The 23,599-nt window shown below is 45.2% G+C and overlaps 1 protein-coding gene and 1 non-coding gene across 2 annotated transcripts in view; both read right to left on the bottom strand.

Moving 5' to 3' along the window:
• The window catches only part of LOC126194768 (protein turtle-like), a 914,596-nt gene that overhangs the window by 294,355 nt on the left and 596,642 nt on the right, over nt 1–23,599 (bottom strand). The gene's annotated exons all lie outside the window — the stretch shown is intronic.
• Nucleotides 17,261–17,335, bottom strand: Trnaa-ugc (transfer RNA alanine (anticodon UGC)). The gene has a single exon. It is a non-coding gene; the product is annotated as a tRNA-Ala (tRNA).

Raw genomic sequence — 23,599 nt, 5'->3', positions numbered from 1 at the left:
AGGAAAGCGTCTGTTCATTTCACGTTCAGCGTGTCCACAATCTTTACATCGGCAACAATGTCACACTTTGTCACTGGTTAAACGATAGTCCTCATTTGCTTCCATTTATACTACTAACTGCTGACGCCACATTTACACAGATTGGAATCAACAACACACGTAGTAATCATCGACGGTCGGAGGGAAATGTACTTTCTACAGTGGATTTCCAGATTTGTTTTTCGATGAATATTTGGTTTGGAATTATCGGTAACGTGTTGATAGATTGAGTCATTTTAGAAGAGCGAGTGACGGGACAAAATTACTTGCATTTTTTGGAAAATTACGAGGGTTGAACGAAAAGTAATGCCTCCACCTTCGTTAACTGGGTTTGGATGGGAATATTTTAATAAATTAAACGCAGAAATAATCCTTAGAATGTGATCTTACCAATATTGACTTTCCCACATAATCACCAGCCAACGTGATACATTTCTGCCAAAGACGAACCAGTTTTGTGAAGCCGTCACAGAAGAAGTCGACACTCTATTTCCGCAACCACAGTGTCACAGTTGTCTCAACGTCTTCATGATGATGTCTCCGCAGATCGTCTTTCATTATTGGGAACACATGGAAGTCAGACGGTGCTAAATCTGGACTATATGGAGGATGCCGTACAGTGGTGAGATTCAGTCTCTGAAATTCTGCTGTGGTGGCACGTGAAGTGTGTGATTTGGCATTGTCATGCTGCTGGACTGGGAGCAAGAGTAGTTCTTATCATGCTTACTTGAGAAACAGCTAACGTTGCCTATATTTCCATTTAGAGCTTTTATCTTGTGTAAATTTGGGATATGATCTGTCGGCCTGTACCTTTTCTCAACTGCTTCATAGACTTTTTTTTATTTTTTATTTTTATTTTTCTACAGTAGTTACGCATGAATAGAAGCTCTTCTGCTGGGAGGAACTTAGCCGGAGTTCAAAATAAAAACAGCGCTCCGGCCTTTGTTATCGCGTGGAAGCCTAAATCACCCCGAGCTCTACGCGCTCGCTTGTGCCTACAATAGTTCCTTTGTTTCCGCTGCGTTCCGAGGAGAAAACAGTGGCTCGCTCGAGGCTACGTCACAGCCGCGCATGCGTGTGCGCTGGAAGCGTGCTGTCGCCCGCCAACTGCACGCCGCGCCGTCTTACTGGAGCCCCACTCTCAGCAGGGTAGTCATTACCCTCAATGTTCGTAGCAGGGCATCGAGGGTATGGGAGCATGATTTATTTTAAAGGATCATGAAGTTTTTGAAGAACTAAAATCTCGTCTATAAAAATCAACATGGATTCCACAAACAAAATTCTTACGAAATTCAGCTCACTCTGTTCCTCCACGAGATCCATAGCGTTGTAGAGAATGGCGCTGGGGTTAATACCGTGTTCCTTAACTTGAGGAAGGCATTTGACACCGTCCCGCACTGCCGTTTAGTGAAAAAAAAAAAACGAGTTTACCGAGTATCGGACCAGATTTGCGACTGGATTCAAGACTTCGTTGAAGGCAAAAGTCAACATGTTGTTCTTAACGGAACAAAGTCGATAGATGTAAAGATAATTCCCGGAGTACCCCAAGGAAGTGTGACAAGGCGGTTATTGTATACAATGTATATAAATGATGTAGTAGAAAGCGTCGGAAGCTCCTTTAAACTGTTCGCAGATGTTGCGGTTCCTTATAAGAGGGTGAGTCAAATGAAAACCTTAAATATTTTTTTAAATATTATTTATTGTGCAGAAGTGGTACAAAGCTGTATCACTCTTCAACATTATCTCCCCCGCACTCAATGCAAGTCCACCAGCGCTTACGAAGTGCAAAAATTACTTTAGAAAAAATTCTTTTGGTAGTCCGCGCAACCACTCAAGCACCGCATGGCGTACCTCTTCATCAGAACGGAACTTCTTTCCTCTCATTGCGTCTTTGAGTGGTCCAAACATATGGAAATCGCTTGGGGCAAGGTCTGGTGTGTAGACTGGTTGAGGAAGATACTCAAATGGAAGTGAACCCAGGTTTCGTCCCCAGTAACGATTCTTGCAAGGAAGCCATCACCTTCCCGTTCAAAGCGCCGAAGAAGTTCTTCACAAGCTTCAACACGTCGTTCTCTCATTTCAGGAGTTAGCTGCCGTGGCACCCATCTTCCAGACACTTTGTGAAACTGTAGCACATCAAGCACAGTGTGGTGTGCTGACCCATGACCAATCTGTAAACATGATGCAATGTCATTCAGTGTCACTCGGCGGTTTTCCTTCACTATGGCTTCAACTGCTGCAATGTTCTGTGGAATCACAACGCGTTGTGCCTGACCTGGACGAGGAGCATCTTCCACTGAAGTCACACCATTTGCGAGCTTCCTACTCTATTTGTAGACTTGCTGCTGTGACAAACATGCATCACCGTACTGAACCTTCATTCGTCGATGAATTTCAATAGGTTTGACACCTTCACTACTCAAAAACAGACAACAGAACGCTGTTCTTCCCTGGTGCAAGTCGCAATTGGGGTGGCCATCTTTATACTGATACTGCGACGGTATTTGTGCATCTGCACTATGCTGCCACCTACAGGCCATTCTGCACGCTGTTTGTAGCACGATTACCAACTTACAGGATTACGGCGCGAAATTTCGATTTGTTATTACAAATTTAATGTTTTCATTTGACTCACCCTCGTTAACAGATTAGCACGCCAGAAGACAGTAACAATATGCAGAACGACCTGCAGAGGATTGATGAATGATGCAGATTCTGGCAGTTGCTCCTGAACGTAAAAAAGTTTGACATATTATGCACACATAAGAAAAGAAATCCACTACTGCTCAACTACACTACTGATCAGAAATTTCTGGAAACAGTAACTACCATAAAATATCTAGGAGTAACTATAGACAGCTACCTGAAGTGGATGGCCACATAAAGCAAATAGTAGTAAAAGCAGTTACCATACTGATGGGATCCTTACCGGGTAGGACTGATAGAAGAGACAGAGAAGATCCAACGAAGAGCGGCGCGTTTCGTAACTGGATCTATGAAAGGCGCGAGTGTATAACTGAGATACTCAACAAACTTCACTGACAGACGATACGGGAGAGGCATTATGCATCACGGAGACGTTTACTGTCGAAATTTCGATAGAGCACTATCCGGAAAAAGTCGAAGAACATGTCAGTTTCTCCCACATACATCCCTCGAAATGAACACGACTAGAAAATTAAAGAAATTAGACTAAAAATCGTTCTTCGTACGCGCCACTCGGGAGTGGAACAGGGAAGGGGGGATCAGTTAGAGGTACTAGGAATACCCTTCGCCGCATACCGTTGGGGGTGGGGGCTTGCGAAGTTTGATGTAGATGTAGAAGAACTGCGTTGGCGGTCAGTTTGCAAATGCTGATTGCGGTCGCGGGCAAAAGAAACGCTGCATCTCAAAAGACGTCCAAATGATTAGCATTAAATACCTAGGAAGCAGAATAGAAAACGACAAAGTGCAGCACAGAAATTAAAACGGACTTAGGAATGGAAAAAGAGGCATTTTGTAAGAAAAGACGAGTTTTCTGCAGAAATGTGGACAAAAATTTACGGAAAAGACTTGTAAGATATTTTGTATGAAATTATGGGGTGTCTTCCGGTATCGTATGTGACTATGAAGCGAGAATGAGAATTTCCTGGTAGCGAGGATCCGCCCCCCGACGATCTACAAGTAACTTTCGTAGTGCACCAGGGATGTGTGCTGGGAGGCCTGCTGCTCATGTTATCTATTAATGATCTTGCAGAGAATATTAATAGTAACGTCAGATGATGCAGTTATCTTTAATGAAGCATTGCCGATGAAAGCTGCACAATATTCTGTCAAATCTTCGTAAGATTTAAAAACGGTGCAAATATTGAACATTTGCTTCAAAAATTCAGAAATATAAAACTGTGCACTTCACAAAACGAGGAAACGTAGTGTACTAAGAGTACAGTGGTCAGTCACAATTGGAATCCACCGACTCATGAAAGTACCTGGGTATAACAATATGTACGGTTATGAAATATGAGACTTTGAAGTCATTGGTTGGATACTTGGAAAATGTAATCAGTGTACAAGGGCGATTGTTTGCAGAACACTTGTGCGACCAATCCTAGTGCAATTGTCCTCTAGTATAAGGGATCCGTACCAAAAACGCCTAATTTATAGGGTTTATATACCATGGTGATAAAAATCATGGCATATCTTCTAATATCGGATGGAGCCACCTTTTGCTCGGTGTAGAGCAGCAACTCCGCCAGTTATTGAAGTCCCCTGCAGAAATACTGAGCCATACTGCCTCTGACCCGTCCATTATTTCGAAAGCGTTGCCGGTGCAGGATATTATGCACGAACTGATCTCTCGATTATGTCCCATGTCGGCTGATCTGCATTATGAGATCATTCGCTCGAATTGTTCAGAAAGTTCTCCACACCAATCGCGAACGTGGCCCGGTAACATGGCGCATTGTCATCCATAAAAATTACACTGTTGTTTGGGAACATGAAACCCTTGAATGGCTGCAAATGGTCTGCAAGTAGCCTAACATGACGGTTTCCAGTCAATGATCGGTTCAGCTGGACCAGAGGACCCAGCCCATTCCATGTAAACACAGCTGACAAAACACATGGCTCTGAGCACTATGGGACTTAACATCGGAGGTCGTCAGTCCCCTAGAACTTAGAACTACTTAAACCTAACTAACCTGCCGGAGGCAGGATTTGAACCTGCGACCGTAGCAGTCGCGCGGTTTCGGACTGAAGCGCCTAGAACCGCTCGGCAACCGCGGCCGGCCACATATGACACCTTAAATGGCACCACTACCACCAGCTTGCACAGTGCCTTATTGACAACTAGCGTCCATGGCTTCGCAGGGTCTGCACAGCAGTTGAACCGTACCGTCGGTTCTTACCAATCGAAATCGGGACTCATCTGACGAGGCCACGGTTTTATAGTTTTCTAGGGTCCAACCGACATGGTTACGAGCCCAGGAGAAGCGCTGCAGACATTGTTGTACTGTTAGCGAAGGCATTCGCGTAGGTCGTCTCGTGCCATAGTTCAAATGGCTCGAAGCGCTATGGGACTTAACATCTGAGGTCATCAGTCCCCTAGACTTAGAACAACTTAACCCAAACTAACCTAAGGACATCACACACATCCATGCTCGAGGCAGGATTCGAATCTGCGACCGTAGCAGCAGCGCGGTTCCGGACTGAAGCGTCTAGAACCGCTCTGCCACAGCGGCCGGCTCTGTCATAGTTCACTGACACAAAATTTCGCCACGCTATCCTAAAGGATACGTTCATCGTACGTCCCACATTGATTTCTGCAGTTATTTCACGCAGTGTTGTTTGTCTATTAGCACTTACAACTCTACGCAAACGCAGTCGCTCTCGGTCGTTAAGCGAAGGCCGTCGTCACTGCGCTGTCCGTGCTGAGAGGTAATGTCTGAAATTTGGTATTCTCCGCACACTCTTGACACTGTGGCTCTCGAAATGTTGAGTTCCCTAACGATTTCCGAAGTGGAATGTCCCATGTGTCTAGCTCCAACTACCATTCCGTGTTCGAAGTCAGTTAAGTCTTGTCATCCGGTCATAATACGTCGTAAAAATTTGCGCATGAATTAGTTGAATACAAATGACGGCTCCGCCATTGCTCTGCCATTTTATACCTTGTGTACTCAATACCACCACCAGCTGTATGTGCGCTTATCACCATCCCATGACTTTGTCACCTCAGCCTAATTACGTCATTTACTTCCCTTTAATCTAATCCAAGAGACGTTCTCAGATACGCAGCTGGTGAAAATCTTTTTTTGGAGCAGTTTTTTGAACGCTTTCCCAAATTTCTGTTTAATACGAGAAGCACGGGATTCATTTGTCAGCGTCTTTGAGTCCGATTCATAGTGAGTTGCCAGACGCGTTGCGTCTATAGAGATGAAATAGCCCACACACAAAGAAGAAAAGTGCCGAGTCCCGGGGTGGGGAACTCGCCCGGTGGTGCCCTGGGACCGGAAGCGGCGCGATTTATTGTGCGGCGGGACCATTCTTCACGGCGGCGCCGACAACGGGCCCTTATAATGGGCTTCACCTCCAGGGGCCGGAGCTGCTTTCCATCGGGGTAGGCTCCGCCACACCAGATCCAGCCTTTCACCGCCCCACTCCCTCGTATCGCAGAATCCTACCAACTGCTTCATTGAACAGTGAAAAACGCACTGTGGACTATGAATCTAAGGCCGTCCTCATACCGGAATTGACACGAAAGTGGACGAAGAGCTGGTGACACCACAGCGTGGAATTTCACGTTCCACTACATTGCGACCGAGCGAGGTGGCGCAGTGGTTAGCACACTGGACTGGCATTCGGGCGTACGACGGTTCAAACCGGCGTCCTGCCATCCTAATTTAGGTTTTCCGTGATTTCCCAGGCAAATACCGGGATGGTTCCTTTGAAAGGGCACAGGCGACTTCCTCCCCCGTTCTTCCCTATTTCGATGGGACCGGTAACCTCGCTGTTTGGTCCCTTCGCCCCCTCCGCCCAAATCGACCAACCAGCCCACCAATCAACTACACTATGAAGCGTGAAATGAAAAATCTGGAGAGTCAGATTTTCGCCTGGTGGAGAGGAACGTCGCCATCGAGATCCTATATAGGTCTTACGTCATAATCAGAACTTACCAGCCACCATATTGTATGAAGTTAAACTTCGTATTTGGTTGGTTTTTTTTTTTTTTTCGGTGTAGAATCTCTCGAAAATGACAGGAAAGTACATATTAATATTATGGCATGTTGATAAATTTTACTTTTGGACCGTCTAATTATAACTGAATGAAAACCAAACCACAATTTTTGTGGCATACTCGTTTCGCCTTTATTTTTTAGAACATACCGTAATATCACAGGCGACTGAGAACGACAGGACTACAAAAGTTGAAGAAGTTTCATATCGGTAGTTAAAGGTTTCCCAAATTTGATGGTTTTAGTATTATAACTTGTGTCGTCATAATGATGTTCTATCAAAAGCGCGTCGTTTGGATCCAATCCGTTTTAGCTAAACATCAAAAAATGACAGTTGTAGATACAGTCTACCATTAGTGAAAGTGAAGAAGGATAATAGGATGCGTTGAACAGAATGAACAGCTTAATGAGTACAGAATAAGGATTGAGAGTAAATCGAAGAAAGATGAAAGTAATGCAAAGTACCACAAATGTGGCCCGTCCGGTTGGCAGTGCGGTCTAACGTACGGCTTTCCGGGCGGGAAGGAGCGCCTGGTCCCCGGCACGAATCCGCCCGGCAGATTTGTGTCGAGGTCCGGTGAACCGGCCAGTCTGTGGATGGTTTTTAGGCGGTTTTCCATCTGCCTCGGCTAATTCGAGCAGGTTCCCCTTATTCCGCCTCAGCTACACTATGTCGGCTATTGCTGCGCAAAGAAGTTCTCCACGTACGCCTACACCACCATCACACTACCACGCAAACATAGGGGTTACACCCGTCTGGTGTGAGACGTTCCCTGGGGTGTCCACCAGGGGCCGAACCGCACAATAACCCTGGGTTCGGTGTGGGGCGGCGGAGGGGTGAAGTGGACTGCGGTAGTCGTCGTGGGGTTGTGGACCACTGAGGCTGCGGCGGGGACGGAGCCTCTCCGTTGTTTCTAGGTCCCCGGTTAACATAACATAACCACAAATGAGAACACCGAGAAACTTGACGTCACAATTGGGGATCGCGAAGTAGCCGTACTTAAGTAATTCTGCTACCTAGGTAACAAAATAAACCCTTGTTGGACGGAGCATAAAAAGCAGACTAGCACCGGCAAAAATCGCATTCCTGGCCGAGAAAAGTCTGCTAGTATCAAACACAGGCCTTAATTTGAGGAAGAAATTTCTGAGAATGTGCGTTTGGAGCACAGCATTTTGTGGTAGTGAAACACAGACTGTGGGAAAACCGGAACAGAAGAGAATCGAAGCGTCTGAAATGTTGTGCTACAGACGAATGTTGAAAATTAGGCGGATCATAAAAGTAAGGAATGAGGAGGTTCTCCGTAGAAAACACGAGGAAAGGAATACATTGAAAACAACGACAAGAAGGGACAAGATGATAGTACATCTGCTAAGACGTCAGGGAACAACTTCCATGGTACTGGAGGGAGCTGTAGATGGTAAAAGCTGTAGAGGAAGACAGAGATTGGAATACACCAGCAAATAATTGAGCTCATAGGACGCAAGTACGAATTCGTGGCCGACCGCGTCAAACCAGTCAAAGACTATTGACTCAAAAAAGGGCAGCCTTTACGCAGTGTATAATATCTATGGAGGCGTGGCTGCCATGTCGAAGCCGTAGCGTAGTTGACGGTGTCGCGACCTGTAAGGAGAAATGTAGCAGGTTCGCGTTCATCTCCTCCCAAACTGTATATTTCACCTTTCGTTTCCTTATTAATGTAATAGAAGTACTACCTGCGTTAGTCGATGTTGTTTATTATAAATAATATATTCGCTGCAATTCTTGCTGCATAGGCCAACGACTGGAATGTTTCTCCAGTGACCAGGAATTCCAACGTAACTGCCAGTCTACGTCAGTAACCAAATATAAGTTACACACTGGGGCTTTTTGCTATTATGAAACTTTCTATACAACATGTATATATACTTTTCTACTGGTTTTATGGATTGCCTCGTGTTTATAGCTAGCTGGTAAATGTATTTTTTAATGATGGTGAGCAGCTTACAAAAATCACCCATTCAAATGAAATCACGAAACGAATCCCGGTCTTGAAAACTATGTGTCGAAGTACTTTACTTCAGAATGACAACGGTCAGTACATCGGGAATATGAACATTATGCATGCCCGAACTGACATTAGACGCTATACTTTAGGTGTATTCAATTTAGAACCAGAAACGTAATGCCGTTGTGGAACATTATGTGGTGTTCCTCTACCACCGATTCGCTGTTTAGGCCATCGACGTGTCCAAACTCTTCCCCACGGTTTTCTCCTCTCTTCTTCGATAATCGCTAACAGAGTTTAGGCAGCTATTTTAGGAGCGCCCACTTACGTAAAGAAACTGAGTGATCTGCGCTCCAGATGCTGCCAGAAAGTGTCGCTGGGGAGCGCTGCAGTCGCATATCACGATGAGGAGCACATTACGTTCCGTGAGGTGTAGCAGGTCACACGTAGGTGTGATACTTGTGCTCCAACTGGAATGATACGATACGCGATGCGACTCACCATACGAAAAGCAAGAGTATGACACGAATCACGTTTCTGTTTCTGTTTCAGTGTCACCTCATGTGTCACATGAGCACTTACAAAGAGGATGTCACTGTGTTTATCATTATTTAAAGCCCAAAGAAAGGAAAAAGGAAAGGAAGTGCTATATCAATGCAATTCAGCTTTAGTTTTTCGTGTACTCTTCCACAATGTACACAGATTCTACAAATGAGTCCCGACACTTTCCCCACTTTTTGGGTCAACTAGTATCAGTTACTACGACAAAGCAGGCATAAACTTTCGACTTGCTACTTCTGTTGAGAAACTACTCATTTAAGTAAGATAGTTGGTGCAACTGTACCCGCCAGGTTAGTCGAGAGCGCTAACGCGCTGCTTTCTGGACTCGGGTAGGCGCGCCGGCCTCGGATCGAATCCGCCCGGAGGGTTAACAAGGAGGGCCGGTGTGCCAGTCAGCCAGTATGTGGTTCGTAGAATGTTTTCCACATCCCGATAGGTGAATACCGGGCTGGTCACCAAGTTCAGCCTCAGTTACACGGCTCGCAGACATCTGAACACATTCACACTTTTCCATGGATTACACTCGACACAGACAGCTGGGGTACACTAGTTCCATCCTGGGGGAGGTATGGGACGGTGGCAGGAAGGGCATCCGGCCACCCCTTAAAATTAACATGCCAAATCCGATGAACCATGGCTGACCCTGCATAACCATGGGACAAGGGTCAGGCGATAGATAGACTTGTTGCAACTGTATGAGTGACGTGAAAATGTCACTACAAATATTTTATTTTTAGCAAGAGCATCTAGTTTGGTACTTTATTCAATGTGGCATGTACAATGAGGTGACAAATTATGGGATGGCGATATGCACATATGCAGATGGAGGTAGTATCGCGTACACATAGTATAAACGGGTAGTGCATTGGCGGAGCTGTCGTTTGTACTCATGTCATTCATGTCAAAAGGTGAAATCGTTAGGGAATTAAAATTCTGAGAGCCGCAGTGCCAAGAATGTGCCGAGAATACCTCTCACCAGGGACAGCTTAGTGGCCGACAGCCTTTACTTAAAGATTGAGAGCAGCGGAGAGCGTGAATAACCGCAGAAATAATGGCGGACGTGTCACGAACGTATTCCTTAGGACAGTGCGGCAAAATTTGGCGTTAATGGGCTACGGCAGCAGACGACTGACGCCAGTACCTTTACTAACAGCACAATGTCGCCTGCAGTGAGTCTCCGGGGCCCCGACGATATCGGTTGGACCCTAGATGACTGTAAAACTGTGGCCTCGTCAATGAAGCCTGATTCACGGACGCAAGTTATCAACAAGGCACTGTGCAAGCTGGCAGTGGTTCCATAATGGTGTGGGCTGTGTTTACATAGGCCAACTGAACTTATCATTCACAGGAAATGGTTATGCTCTGCTACTTGGAGACCATTTAGAGCCATTCATGGGTTTCATATGTCCAAACATTGATGGGATTTTTATGGATGACAAGGAGTCATGCCATCGGACCACGACTGTGCTGGGAAAGTGGTGTTATCTCGTAATAAATTGCGATTATGTCAAGATGTTTTCATTTAAACATCTTGGAAGCTGCCAGATAAGTCGAAGAGCTATTCCCCTTCTTTTACATCCTATCTCTTCCCAGGACATATTCGCCTTTTTTATGCTACAATAGGAGCATTTTTCATTCTGGCTGCCAACTTAAACTCTACCATAATTTTGATATTAGACCGCCACAGCTTAGCAACTGACGTAGATTTATGTTGGCTCGGGTGACGACTGATCTGGTATAGGTGTACTTAATGTCTTTCGAACCATGTTGATTATACTGCGCAACGGATAAAGCTTTCACAACAACAGGAGACCATCAGTTACATGTGTTTGTCTTCCCTCTTACAAAATTTGAAACGATTCGAAATAATCTGAAATACAGAAGAGGCGCACGGAAGAAAACCTCACAAAAAATGGTATTTTTGCACATAAAATACGAATGAAGTTAGACTTTTGCAAGCGAATTTTCAATTTTATCGTAAGAAGGCATTTTTATTTATTTGATTCACTTTAAAATGTTTCCGCGCATTCAGTTCACTTTAGCTCGACTTTTAAATGATGTTATTTTTCGACAACGAACAAAGATTTTTGGATAAAAAATTTTATTTTGCCATTATCCGTTTTTCTACCTTCGGGCAGAGTTTAACGTATGGAAGTGGCGCGCTTCAGACCTCCCAACGGTTAAAAGTTATTTTAGACAAGGTCCGATACACCGATAGACCAAATCTGAACCACCAGTCTCGCTCCAATTCGGAGTTATTTAAGGGTGACTGTTTTTGCACTTAAAATCCGAACGGTGCACGTGCAAATGGTGCCACTAGCTGGGCTTTAATTTCAGCTCAATTAAAATCCTTTGCAGAAGGAATTAATCGATTTACACAATTTGCCTGGGCGCCAGCGCCGGCTCGTCGTTCAAGCCTTGCTTAATATACTGTAACGTAGCTACAGTAAGACAGATGTTAGATTGGCTATATAAATGACCGTGGGTCGGGATAAACTAAAAACTTTTTACTCCATGTTCCTAGCTCAAATAGGAACCGGGCACTAAGACACCTTCCCACCCCTCCCCCAAAGCGCGATTCGCGCGCTGTTTTTACAGACATACACTACTGGCCATTAAAATTGCTACAACAGGAAGAAGATGCTGTGATATGCAAATGATTAGCTTTTCAGGACAGTCACACAAGGTTGCCGCCGGTGGCGACACCTGCAACGTGCACACATGAGGAAAATTTGCAAACGATTTCTCATACACAAACAGCAGTTGATCGGCGTTACCTGGTGGAACGTTGTTGTGATGCCTCGTGTAAGGACGAGAAATGCGTACCATCACGTTTCCGACTTTGATAAAGGTCGGATTGTAGCCTATCGCGATTGCGGTTTATCGTAAACGGTGGGTTCAGGAGGGCAATACGGAACGCCGTGCTGGATCCCAACGGCTTCGTATTACTAGCAGTCAAGATGACAGAAATCTTATCCGCATGGCTGTAACGCATCGTGCAGCCACGTCTCTATCCCTGAGTCAACAGATGGGGACGTTTGCAAGACAACAACCATCTGCACGAATAGTTCGACGACGTTTGCAGCAGCATGGACTATTAGCTCGGAGACCATGGCTGCGGTTACCCTTGACGCTGCATCACAGACAGGAGCACCTGCGATGGTGTACTCAGCGACGAACCTGGGTGCACGAATGGCAAAACGTCATTTTTTCGGATGAATCCAGGTTCTGTTTACAGCATCACGATGGTAGCATCCGTGTTTGGCGTCATCGCGGTGAACGCTCATTGGTAGCTTGTATTTGTATTCGCCATACTGGCGTGTCACCCGGCGTGATGGTATGGGGTGCCACTGGTTACACGTCTCGGTCACCTCTTGTTCGCATTGACGTCACTTTGAACAGTGGACGTTACATTTCAGATGTGTTACGATCCGTGGCTCTACCCTTCATTCGATCCCTGCGAAACCCTACATTTCAGCAGGATAATGCACTACCACATGTTGCAGGTCCCGTACGGGCCTTTCTGGGTACAGAAAATGTCCGACTGCTGCCCTGGCCAGCACATTCTCCAGATCTCTCACCAATTGAAAACGTCTGGTCAATGGTGGCCGAGCAACTGGCTCATCACAATACGCCCGTCACTACTCTTGATGAACTGTGGTATCGTGTTGAAGCTTCATGGGCAGCTGTAGCTGTACACGCCATACAAGCTCTGTTTGACTCAATGCCTAGGCGTAGCAAGATCGTTATTACGGTCAGAGGTGGCTGTTTTGGGTACTGATTTCTCAGGATCTATGCACCCAAACTGCGTAATCACATGTCAGTTCTAGTATAATATATTTGTCCAATGAATACCCGTTTATCATCTGCATTTGTTCTTGGTGTACCAGTTTCAATGGCCAGTAGTGTATTTGTTGCGAAAGAGAATTGCTGCATATGTACCAGCAAAATTAAAATAGATTCTAAAACTGCCCCGCAACTCATCTAACGTCAACTGAGATATAACCAACATCTGCAGAGAGTTGAACCTGTCAACTGTGAGTGGAAGTGGAGAGCGGCAAAAATTGCAGCAACGCGTGCGCGCTGCGCGTGTCTGTCTTACTCTGTCTTATCAGCCGGTGTTTTCTGTCGCGGGCGCGCCCCGCTGCCCTTAGATAAGCGCCGACGTCCGGCAGCCGGGTCGTCCTCTTGTTAACGGAAAGAGCATCGCGGCCAGCGTCGCGGAGGGCACAGGGCAGGGCAGCGCCAGGGGAGGCGTTAAAGCTGCCAGGCAAGCAGATTAAGGGCCCGCCCTTTGTGCGGCGCTTATCAGCTCCGGCGTCGCGGACGCCCCCGCCCCCAACTCAGCCTGCAACTCCACTGTCACAGGCGCACCTTCACATCTTCTGTTTCTCAGTCGCTTCTCCGACGCGAGAGGAAGAGTACTGGCCGGGAGTTCTTCAGAAGCTACCAGGCAGTCACAACGTTCCCGGGAACGATATGCACACTCTGTTGGGATGACTTTCAATTTGAACTTGTTAAGAGCTCAACACACGTTCGACAGATGGCTGGAGATATCGCTTGCAATCGGTCCTGGCTTCGACCCCCGCCACACAAGGACAATTTACCAAGCGTCTTACGAACGCCACAGTTGAAAAGTTCTGCTCTGGAAAATGAATTGGTGTTCCTTTTGGACATAGTACGTACAACTGTCTGAGTGTGGATTAGTTGCGTTGTAGTGTCATGATATTGCACTATGCCACTGATTTCTGAGTGAAACGATTGTGCAGGAATCGCTGCTTTGTATACAACTCGAAACATATCGATGTCTTGTTAGATACGCGAGATATTGTGTCTTATGTTTTGCCAAATTTCAAGCTGGCAGGTCTGGAGCATCTGCATCGAGGAGCGTTCTAATTGCTGCATTTTGATATTGGAAAAAAATGTTTGATACTTCGAAATATCTACAGAACCAATTACAGACAAATCAGCTAAAAGATTTTAAATAATTTCATAGTTACGATGACTGTAACTTCCGTACGCACAGTTGCGCGTGTTGGGACTTTGTCACTGGAGTATGCTCACTCCATCAAATGTCTGAGGTGGATCTGGAGCAGATTATGGAAAGGACATGTCATATTACCATTAGCTGTTAGCCTCAGTGTCACAGTGCGCTGTTTTATTTTTTTTATTTTTAGGGCTTACTGATGAATCCAAAGAGGAATACTTCAGTGCGTGTCCGACAGGTGATGGGAGGAGCGCTAATTTTTCGTCTTTTGGTGTAGAACATGTATGTGGACCTTATAAAAAGCCATCAAAGAAAATACATAAATCAGCAAATACAGAATATGATGATAAGGCGCTACGTAGGTATCAGCTGTGGTCTACTGCTGATGGTCTGCACTCCATTTATTGCTGCAGGCAATGCAATTTGAAGGAGAGGACAAAAATATAGACGTCTGAAGCGTAATATTTACCTTGTTTGTCAAAAAACTTTAACAACTTTCGTGAATATCACTATAAGAAGTGATTTAAGTATCTAAAACAGCCCTGACCCACGCAATTCTGTGGATCATGAATTTCTGTGAAAATGAAAAAGTAATCATTCAATGAATACTTTTTCCATTCCAGTTATAACGCTGGCTTTGAAAGGGGCAAGTTTAGCAGTGATGATAGTTGATCCCCGTTCCTCCATGTATACTCGAAAAAACGAACGGTGTTGAAATGAATTGTATTTTTTTGGAACGCTTTTACAGAATACATTAATTTATTTCGTAAACACGGGAAAAAGTCAACAGTAACTTCCAAACTGAACAAGATGATTCAGAATTGAATTTTAATTTATTAGTTCTCAAATCCTTTATAATTCAATATTCTTGTAATTTTACACAATAGTTTTGCAATCTCGACCTGTCTTTAGCAATTTTGTAAATAGCACCACAGCTGATTTCCATAACCTGTAAATTTGATTAGGCTGAGTTAGATTATATATTTTTTTTCGACATCACTCTTCTGACTGGTTTGATGCGGCCCGCCACGAATTCAAAAAAATGGTTCAAATGGCTCTGAGCACTATGGGACTCAACTGCTGAGGTCATTAGTCCCCTAGAACTTAGAACTACTTAAACCTAACTAACCTAAGGACATCACAAACATCCATGCCCGAGGCAGGATTCGAACCTGCGACCTTAGCGGTCTTGCGGTTCCAGACTGCAGCGCCTTTAACCGCCACGAATTCCTCTCCTGTGCCAACCTCTTCATCTCAGATTAGCACTTGCAACCTACGTCCTCAGTTATTTGCTGGATGTATTCCAATCTTTGTCTTTCTCTGAAGTTTTTGTCCTCTACAGCTCAATCTAGTACCGTGGAAGTCATTCCCTCATGTTTTTTGTAGACAGTCAAATAACATTGTAAATTTAATAAAAGTTCATCCGATTACACGTATTTTTCCCATTATATCAGTTGTAATATAAATAGCAAAGAAAATGACTGTGTTGAAAATAAAATAAGAAACTGACGAACGGGACTAGATCCATCGTCCAGCGATTACGGAGCTTGAACGCTAACCACATTTTTATCTAATTTTGTTCTATGTTGTTCGTTGAATTTGTTCTGGGCGGACGTCCGATGACACCCATTTAGGTTCTTCGTTGATCCATTCACTCAGTTTTTTTTTGTTTTTTTTTTTTTTTTGTTACAGAGGGTAGCTAACCTCTGACCGAACACGCTGAGCTACCCTGCCGGCGCCACTCGGCTGCCGCCGCTTCATGGTAAAAATGGCCAAGCGCAGGTATAGCGGGTGATCAAAAAGTCAGTATAAATTTGAAAACTTAATAAACCACGGAATAATGTAGATAGAGAGGTACAAATTGACACACATGCTTGGAATGACATAGGGTTTTATTAGAACCAAAAGAACAAAGTTCACAAAATGTCCGACAGATGGCGCTGGACATCAAAACGTCAGTGACTGCGCATGGAAATCGTTTATAAAAGGAGCTGTAATGAGAGAGAGAATCAAATGCGCCAGCAGTCGCAGCATGTTGACGTTACCTGAAAAGGCGCTTTTAGTGAAGCTGTATTATCAGAATGGGGAATGTGCTAGTTCAGCGTTACGATCCTATCGCCATAGGAAGGGGATTCGATTGGGTAAAGGTCCGTTGACAAATGCAGCTGTGGCGAGAATGATTTCGAAGTTCGAAGCCACGGGTTGTTTAGACTATAGACCCCGTAGTGGCCGACCGAGCACAAGGCGTAATGCTGCTGAGACAACACAGGAAGAAATGAAGACTGTAGCGGGTTCGTCTATGCACGGGGAAGTCAGCGCTCGTACAGTCGCACGTCGCACCGGCATTCCATACACTAATGTTTGGTTGGAACTTAGGCGCCTCCGATGCTATCCGTACAAAATCCATCGGTATCATGAACTGTTACCCGGCGATTTAGTGAAGCGGAGGGCATTTGCGGTGTGGGCGTTTCAAAAGATGGCATAAGATGACGATTGGTTGAGTAACGTGTTGTGGACCGTCGAAGCTCATTTCACGCTCCGAGGGTCTGTCAACGCCCACAACTGCAGAATTTGGGCTACCGAAAATCCTAGAACTGTCGTGGAAACTCAATTGCACGACGAGAAAGTCACGGTATGGGTTGGAGTTGGGGTTGTATGACGGATGATAGATGACAGTGAACCCCAGGCTTCGGACTGATGCAGATGTTGCAGTGTGTCGTCGTGTAGAAGCAGCAGGTGCTCCATGTGCGGACGAACTCTTCAGTTAAAAACGCGCACTGACTTAGTTACACACCGTCGTGTTACATAGTGCAATTCAGAGCCCTCTAATGGTAGATCAGCGAAGCAGGGAAGTCGACCGAGTAGCGTGCAAGACATGTAATACGTCAACCGATTCTGACAACGAAATTAGAATTATATTAATACCTTCAGCTGCCGACGGGCGTTAATATATATCAACGGGGACAGATGAAGATGTGTGCCCCAACCGGGACTCGAACCCGGGATCTCCTGCTTGCATGGCAGACGCTCTATCCATCTGAGCCACCGAGGGCACAGAGGATAGTGCGACTGCAGGGACTATCCGCCTCCCGCGAGACCCACATTCTCACCTTGTATGTCCACACACTACATTCCTAGCGTCCCACCCCAACACACTCATTACCCGTGGAAGACATTCTTACCAAGTCCCGTAAGAGTTCGGGGAATATGTGTGCATCCGCACAGAAGATGGTCGGTATTGCCAGAATTATATACTTATATGGATATGGTGTCTGTTCTTTCGTCCATGTCCGAAAGAACAGACACCATATCCCTATAAGTACATGATTCTGAGAACGGAATAAAAAATTCGGAGGCATGACTTTTCAGCACGCCTTCGTAAAATATTGCACGCTATTATCCCATGGTTAGATGAATTCCTTGTTGAAACCCAACGTCTCGTCCCCATCTGAGGAGAGTGGGTTATATCTTTTTTCCAAGGTTCGACGAACACTCTGGCTCGTTAATGACGAGTCAAGGAATTTGTCGGAGCTTTGAAAAAAAAAAAAGCTACAAGAGCCTTTGAAGAAGTCCTCCACAGATGGGGACGAAATGATCGATTTAAAAAAGAAATTTATGAAATGGCTCTGAGGTCATCAGTCCCCTAGAACTTAGAACTACTTAAACCTAACTAACCTAAGGACATCACACAAATTCACGCCCGAGGCAGGATTCGAACCTGCTGTCTCGTGGTTCCAGACTGAAGCGCCTAGAACCGCTCGGCCACTGAACCTAAATTCATTTTTTAATATTTATTTTATTTCGATGTCTCTGTAACTTTACATGCACATTTCCTGCTACAAGAAAAATTAGCTAGTAATAATACTATTATATCCAGATTTTTTACATACTACAGACCAGTGTCCCGGAATGTTATGTATGAAACGATAATCATGAGATAAATCTGTAATTTCTCCAAAGTGGCGAAAGATATTGGAATCACTAGAGGCCTGAACGGCTTTTTCTTCTTAAAGGAGGTGCTTCCACACAGAAAATGTACTCCTCCGCTTCGGATGGCGTCTAGGTAGGACGAGAGACCTTCAAGAACCGAAGGAATTATCTTCTTTCTGTTTTCCAGAAGGTTGAACTTGGCCTCTGCCCCTCTCAACGGTACCGGAAAACGTATACTTTGGAGTCGTAAGCTTTCTGAGTACCAGTCACTCCGAGCCCGTAATACTCTGAGACGCGGCGTTCCAGCCCCGCTTTCTTTGTTCGGACTTAAGCCGTCGCAGTTTAGATGGCACTTTCGGAAGAGCGTGGGAACGTGGGTAGTGACTCTTCTGCGGAGAGTAATTTCTGTGGAGCCTGGTGCTCTGGCTGGAGTATGGGGCTTTTAACGGGTAGCATACAGACAAGTGGTTTTTGCAGCTAGATTATGCGCACACTAAGAATTTGTTTCTTGTTTAGTTGTGTAGCACAGCGTGCTGTAAGCTTGGGCATGTGTTACTAGGAATTATCTTTAATTATGCTGAAATGTTGAAAAACTGCGGCCAATATTTTATGATAGACTTATTTCACCTTGACCACTATCAGGCTTGTTTGCCCTTTTCCAGAAGGAAGCCTAGGATAGATTGAAACATGAAAGTATGGTTGTGTATTGGCGAAACCAATCCAAGTGAAAGCAGAAATACCTTGTTGTGGCGATAGAATGATCTGTGTCTTAGTCTGAGGTCTCGGTTAGGTTGGACTGTGACGGTTTCATTGCGAGTTAGCGAAGTCAATGTGAAGGCAAAAAAAAAACTACTTCAAGTGTCTTGGGATCCGTAGAATATCAACGTAGTACATTTCCGCACAACTATCATGAACTCGTTCGGAAGACTCCAACGGTTATCGTGTTTGGCTCATAGTCTGTCGAAGTTTTATCTTGGGCAGAGGCCCGCAATAAGGCCTGCATTAAAGCGCCACCGTTTTAATGTGGCACGAGCAGTTGTTTCAAGCAGGAGTGTTGTAGCAACCGGCTGAATACTGCAAGCTACGTTCGGCATCGCCACGCGGTAAGAAGTTGTCGAAACCAACCACTTGTCGCTTCGACCGATCGCTCATGAGTGCAATGACCTGACTGATCTGTGATTTATATCGAAAGCTTAGGAGGAGAACAACTTAGCCGAGATTGCTATAAAAAAACTTCATTGTAGATAACCGGTTAGGGTAAAACTAAGTTACCACCTTCAGATCTGAAATAAAATTACAAGAAGTTCTCCAAGGTGTTATACAAATATTCTAACATTAATTCATAGAAGAACCAAATGACAACATATCTTGTTATAAACATCTTCTGCTAGCTACACAGAATCTTTCTGTTAAATTTATAGGCGCACAAAACAGGAAATGAGCGATGCGTCGGCACGTCAGAATTAAAATTACTGTGCACCTCACAATTGGCCAAAACTGCGTTCCCTTAACATAACACATCATGCTTACCTGGGTGACACAAGACTGAATGTCAATAGCCATTGCGTGAGACGAACTGACCACAAGCAGAACAGGTGTCGCTGCAGTACATAGATACCATAAGTAAAAGACAAATAGGCAATTTAAAAACATCCATGATTCCAAATAAACAGATGTACAATTTTTTGAAATGTTTATATAATATTTTTGATGATTTTTTCATGACAGAAAATACACTATGTGATCAAAAGTATCCGGACACCAGGCTGAAAATGACTTAAAAGTTCGTGGAGCCCTCCATCGGTAATGCTGGAATTCAATATGGTGTTAGCCCTCCATTAGTCTTGATGACAGCTTCCACTCTCGCTGGTATACATTAAATCAGGTGCTGGAAGGTTTCTTGGGGAATGGCAGCCCATTCTTCACGGAGTGCTACAGTGAGAAGAGGTATCGATGTCGGTCGGTGAGGGTTGGCACGAAGTCGGCGTTCCAAAACATCCCAAAGGTGTTCTATAGGATTCAGGTCTGGACTCTGTGCAGGCCAGTCCATTACAGGGATGTTATTATCGTGTAACCACTCCGCCACAGACCGTGCATTATGAACAGGTGCTCGAACCTGTTGAAAGATGCAATCACCATCCCCGAATTGCTCTTCAACAGTGGGAAGCAAGAAGGTGCTTAAAACATCAATGTAGGCCTGTTCTGTGATAGTCCCACGCAAAACAACAAGAGATGCAAGCTCTCTCCGTGAAAAACAGACCGCGCCATTACACTACCACCTCCGAATTTTACTGTTGGCACTACACACGCTGGCAGATGACGTCCACCGGGCATTCGCCATACTTACACCCCGCCATCGGATCGCCACATTGTGTACCGTGATTCGTCACTCCACACAACGTTTTTCCACTGTTCAATCGTCCAACGTTTACGCTATTTACACCAAGCGGGGCGTCGGTTGGAATTTACCGGCGTGATGTGTGGCTTATGAGCAGCCGCTCGACCATGAAATACAAGTTTTCTCACCTCCCGCCTAACTGTCATAGTACTTGTAGTGGATCCTGATGCAGTTTGGAATTCCTGTGTGATGATCTGGATCGATGTCTGCCTGTTACACTTTACGATGCTCTACAACTGTCGACGGTGTCTGTCAGTCAAAAGACGAGGTCGGCCTGTATGCTTCACGTTTCCAATTCGCTATCACATTGGAAACAGCGGACTTAGTGATGTTCAGGAGTGTGGAAATGTGGCGTACAGACGTATGACACAAGTGACATCCAACCACCGGTCCACATTCGAAGTCCGTGAGTTCCGCGGAGCACCCCATTCTGCTGTATGGTTCAAATGGTTCTGAGCAGTATGGGACTTAACTGCTGAGGTCATCAGTCCCCTAGAACTTAGAACTGCTTAAACCTAACTAACCTAAGGACATCACACACATCCATGCCCGAGGCAGGATTCGAACCTGCGACCGTAGCGGTCGCGCGGTTCCAGGCCACTCCGGTCGGCCATTCTGCTCTCTCAGGATGTCTAATGACTACTGAGGTCGCTAATATGGAGTACCGGTCAGTAGGTGGCAGCACAATGCACCTTATATGAAAAAGTATGTTTTTGGGTGTGTCCGGATACTTTTGATCACATAGTGTGTATCGAAAGCTTTCCACCAAATGCAGTGCAGAGGTTAAATTTGTCTTCTGGAGTAACGACACGTTGTCTGCCATTTTATAAACAGTACTTCTATATTAATTTAGTAACGATATCTTTTTCCATTTTAGGTGTCAGTAAAACATAGACTGTGGTTACCTGGAATCAATTCTTGACTGCAACCGTACTTCTGTGAAGGAAGTTATTAGCAATACGAAAGTTTTTGTTTTAATATGTGGATATTTTAATGATAAACTCTTCATGTGTGTTGTGTCCCCTGCCCATCCACCATCAATTTACAATATCCTGCAGCAAGGGACGTGTATGATTACCTAACTTGGTCAAGACGGAGGACGATGAACCGCAGTTTTCCCACGGACAGGGCACAAGTTGGAGACAACTGTTCTCTCAGAGAACGCAGTGGCTCTCTGTCAAGTCCAGTTGAAGTACATTCGTTGTTTCGGAGCTACATTTCGTCGAACACTAACGTGTTATGTCGCTCTAGGAGTAACTGGGATCATATGATCGATGAACCGTGAGAACTAAGAGGGCTTGTACATCTAATGAACGCAGACATTGGCTATCACTGCAGTCCACGTGGTTCCAAGTAACAGCAAAACTTGGCCAAGAATGTCCCCTAGTTAGTGCTTCAGCACTACCCATGACGAACTGCCGGTTCTGGAATTCGGCGTGCAGTAACTGCCATCTATTTCTCTTCTTATTACTCTTAATGGAGAGGAATGATATATATAAGGACTTCTTTTGCGTTTGTGTGTCATCTGGTAAGAGAAGATAGGTAGCTTCTTGCTAATAAGGCTGCTGGTCGCCTGTGGCGTCCTCGTTCGTAATTCGGCCAACCAAGTTGCGTGTTAATGGATTTTCCCGTTCCCTTGAACTCTGGTTGAGATTTCTCTTTTCGAGAACCTAAAGCTCATCTGTTACTTCGTGTTGGTAACGGGCTGGGAACTTCCATGGGAAAGCGTAGGCTCAGCACAGAGTCTTACAAAGTTTGTACAAAAATATCGAAACACCGCGAGAAATTCATGCCTGAGCATAAATGGCCATGCTAGCTAAGCTTCTGTAATTGATTACTAACGGCACCTGTACAATGTCCTGGCCGGCCGAAGTGGCCGTGCGGTTAAAGGCGCTGCAGTCTGGAACCGCAAGACCGCTACGGTCGCAGGTTCGAATCCTGCCTCGGGCATGGATGTTTGTGATGTCCTTAGGTTAGTTAGGTTTAACTAGTTCTAAGTTCTAGGGGACTAATGACCTCAGCAGTTGAGTCCCATAGTGCTCAGAGCCATTTGAACCATTTTTTTTGTACAATGTCCTCAATACGTAGCAAGCGTCCGCCGTGGTCAGAACAGTTTTCTGTGTTGTCGTGAGTAAAGTATGTCAGAGCTACGTGAATTCGAGCGTGGGAAAATTATTGGGGCTCATATGGTGGGTCCTTCCGTAACCACTGTAGCTGAAGTGTTTGGTGTTTCAAGAAGAACCGTATGGAAGATTTATACTGTGGTGTCATCGTAAGACACCACTCGTACTCTGGCCGTCAAAAGCTCGCCAGCTCGAACGTCAGTATCTGCCGACCTCGAGGGGTGTCGCCAGCGTGGCGGTATGCGCAAATCATGTGACGCACCTCCCCTGTATGGGAAGACTACACGACACTAGCGACCTCTCTGGCGTTGGCACAACGTACGCCGACGACAGAGCTCGGGGGCCAGTTCGTCAGCGCAGAAAATGGTTCAAATGGCTCTGAGCAATATGGGACTTAACATCGGAGGTCATCAGTTCCCTAGAACTTAGAACTACTTAAACCTAACTAACCTAAGGACATCACACACATCCATGCCCGAGGCAGGATCCGAACCTGCGACCGTAGCAGTCGCGTGGTTCCTGGCTGAAGCGCCTAGAACCGCTTGGCCACTGCGGCCAGATCGTCAGCGCAGATTGTGTCCTTGGTTCGACAGTTCAGCTTCATGAAACTGTAGCTGCCGACGTGATAGTTAGGTGGGTGAGAATCAGTGCAGCTAGAAAGATAGCTTACCCTTGAGCCGATAAAATACTTTATTCAGAGATTGAAAATGCTTGTTATGTTTTACACGTCTGCTTCTCTAAAGATAAGTAAGTGTGCCTGATTAATCAATTACAGCACTACTCATTAATATTCTGTAATGTGCCCAGCTACCCTGGTCTGTTTCCTGCTTCCTAGTCTAAGAATTACTGTTGTAACCAATCGAGAT

The sequence above is a fragment of the Schistocerca nitens genome, chromosome 7 (assembly GCF_023898315.1).
Source record: "Schistocerca nitens isolate TAMUIC-IGC-003100 chromosome 7, iqSchNite1.1, whole genome shotgun sequence".
Lineage (NCBI taxonomy): Eukaryota > Metazoa > Arthropoda > Insecta > Orthoptera > Acrididae > Schistocerca > Schistocerca nitens.
Note: the sequence above shows the minus strand (reverse complement) of the source record. Positions and strands in the feature narration are given on the sequence as shown.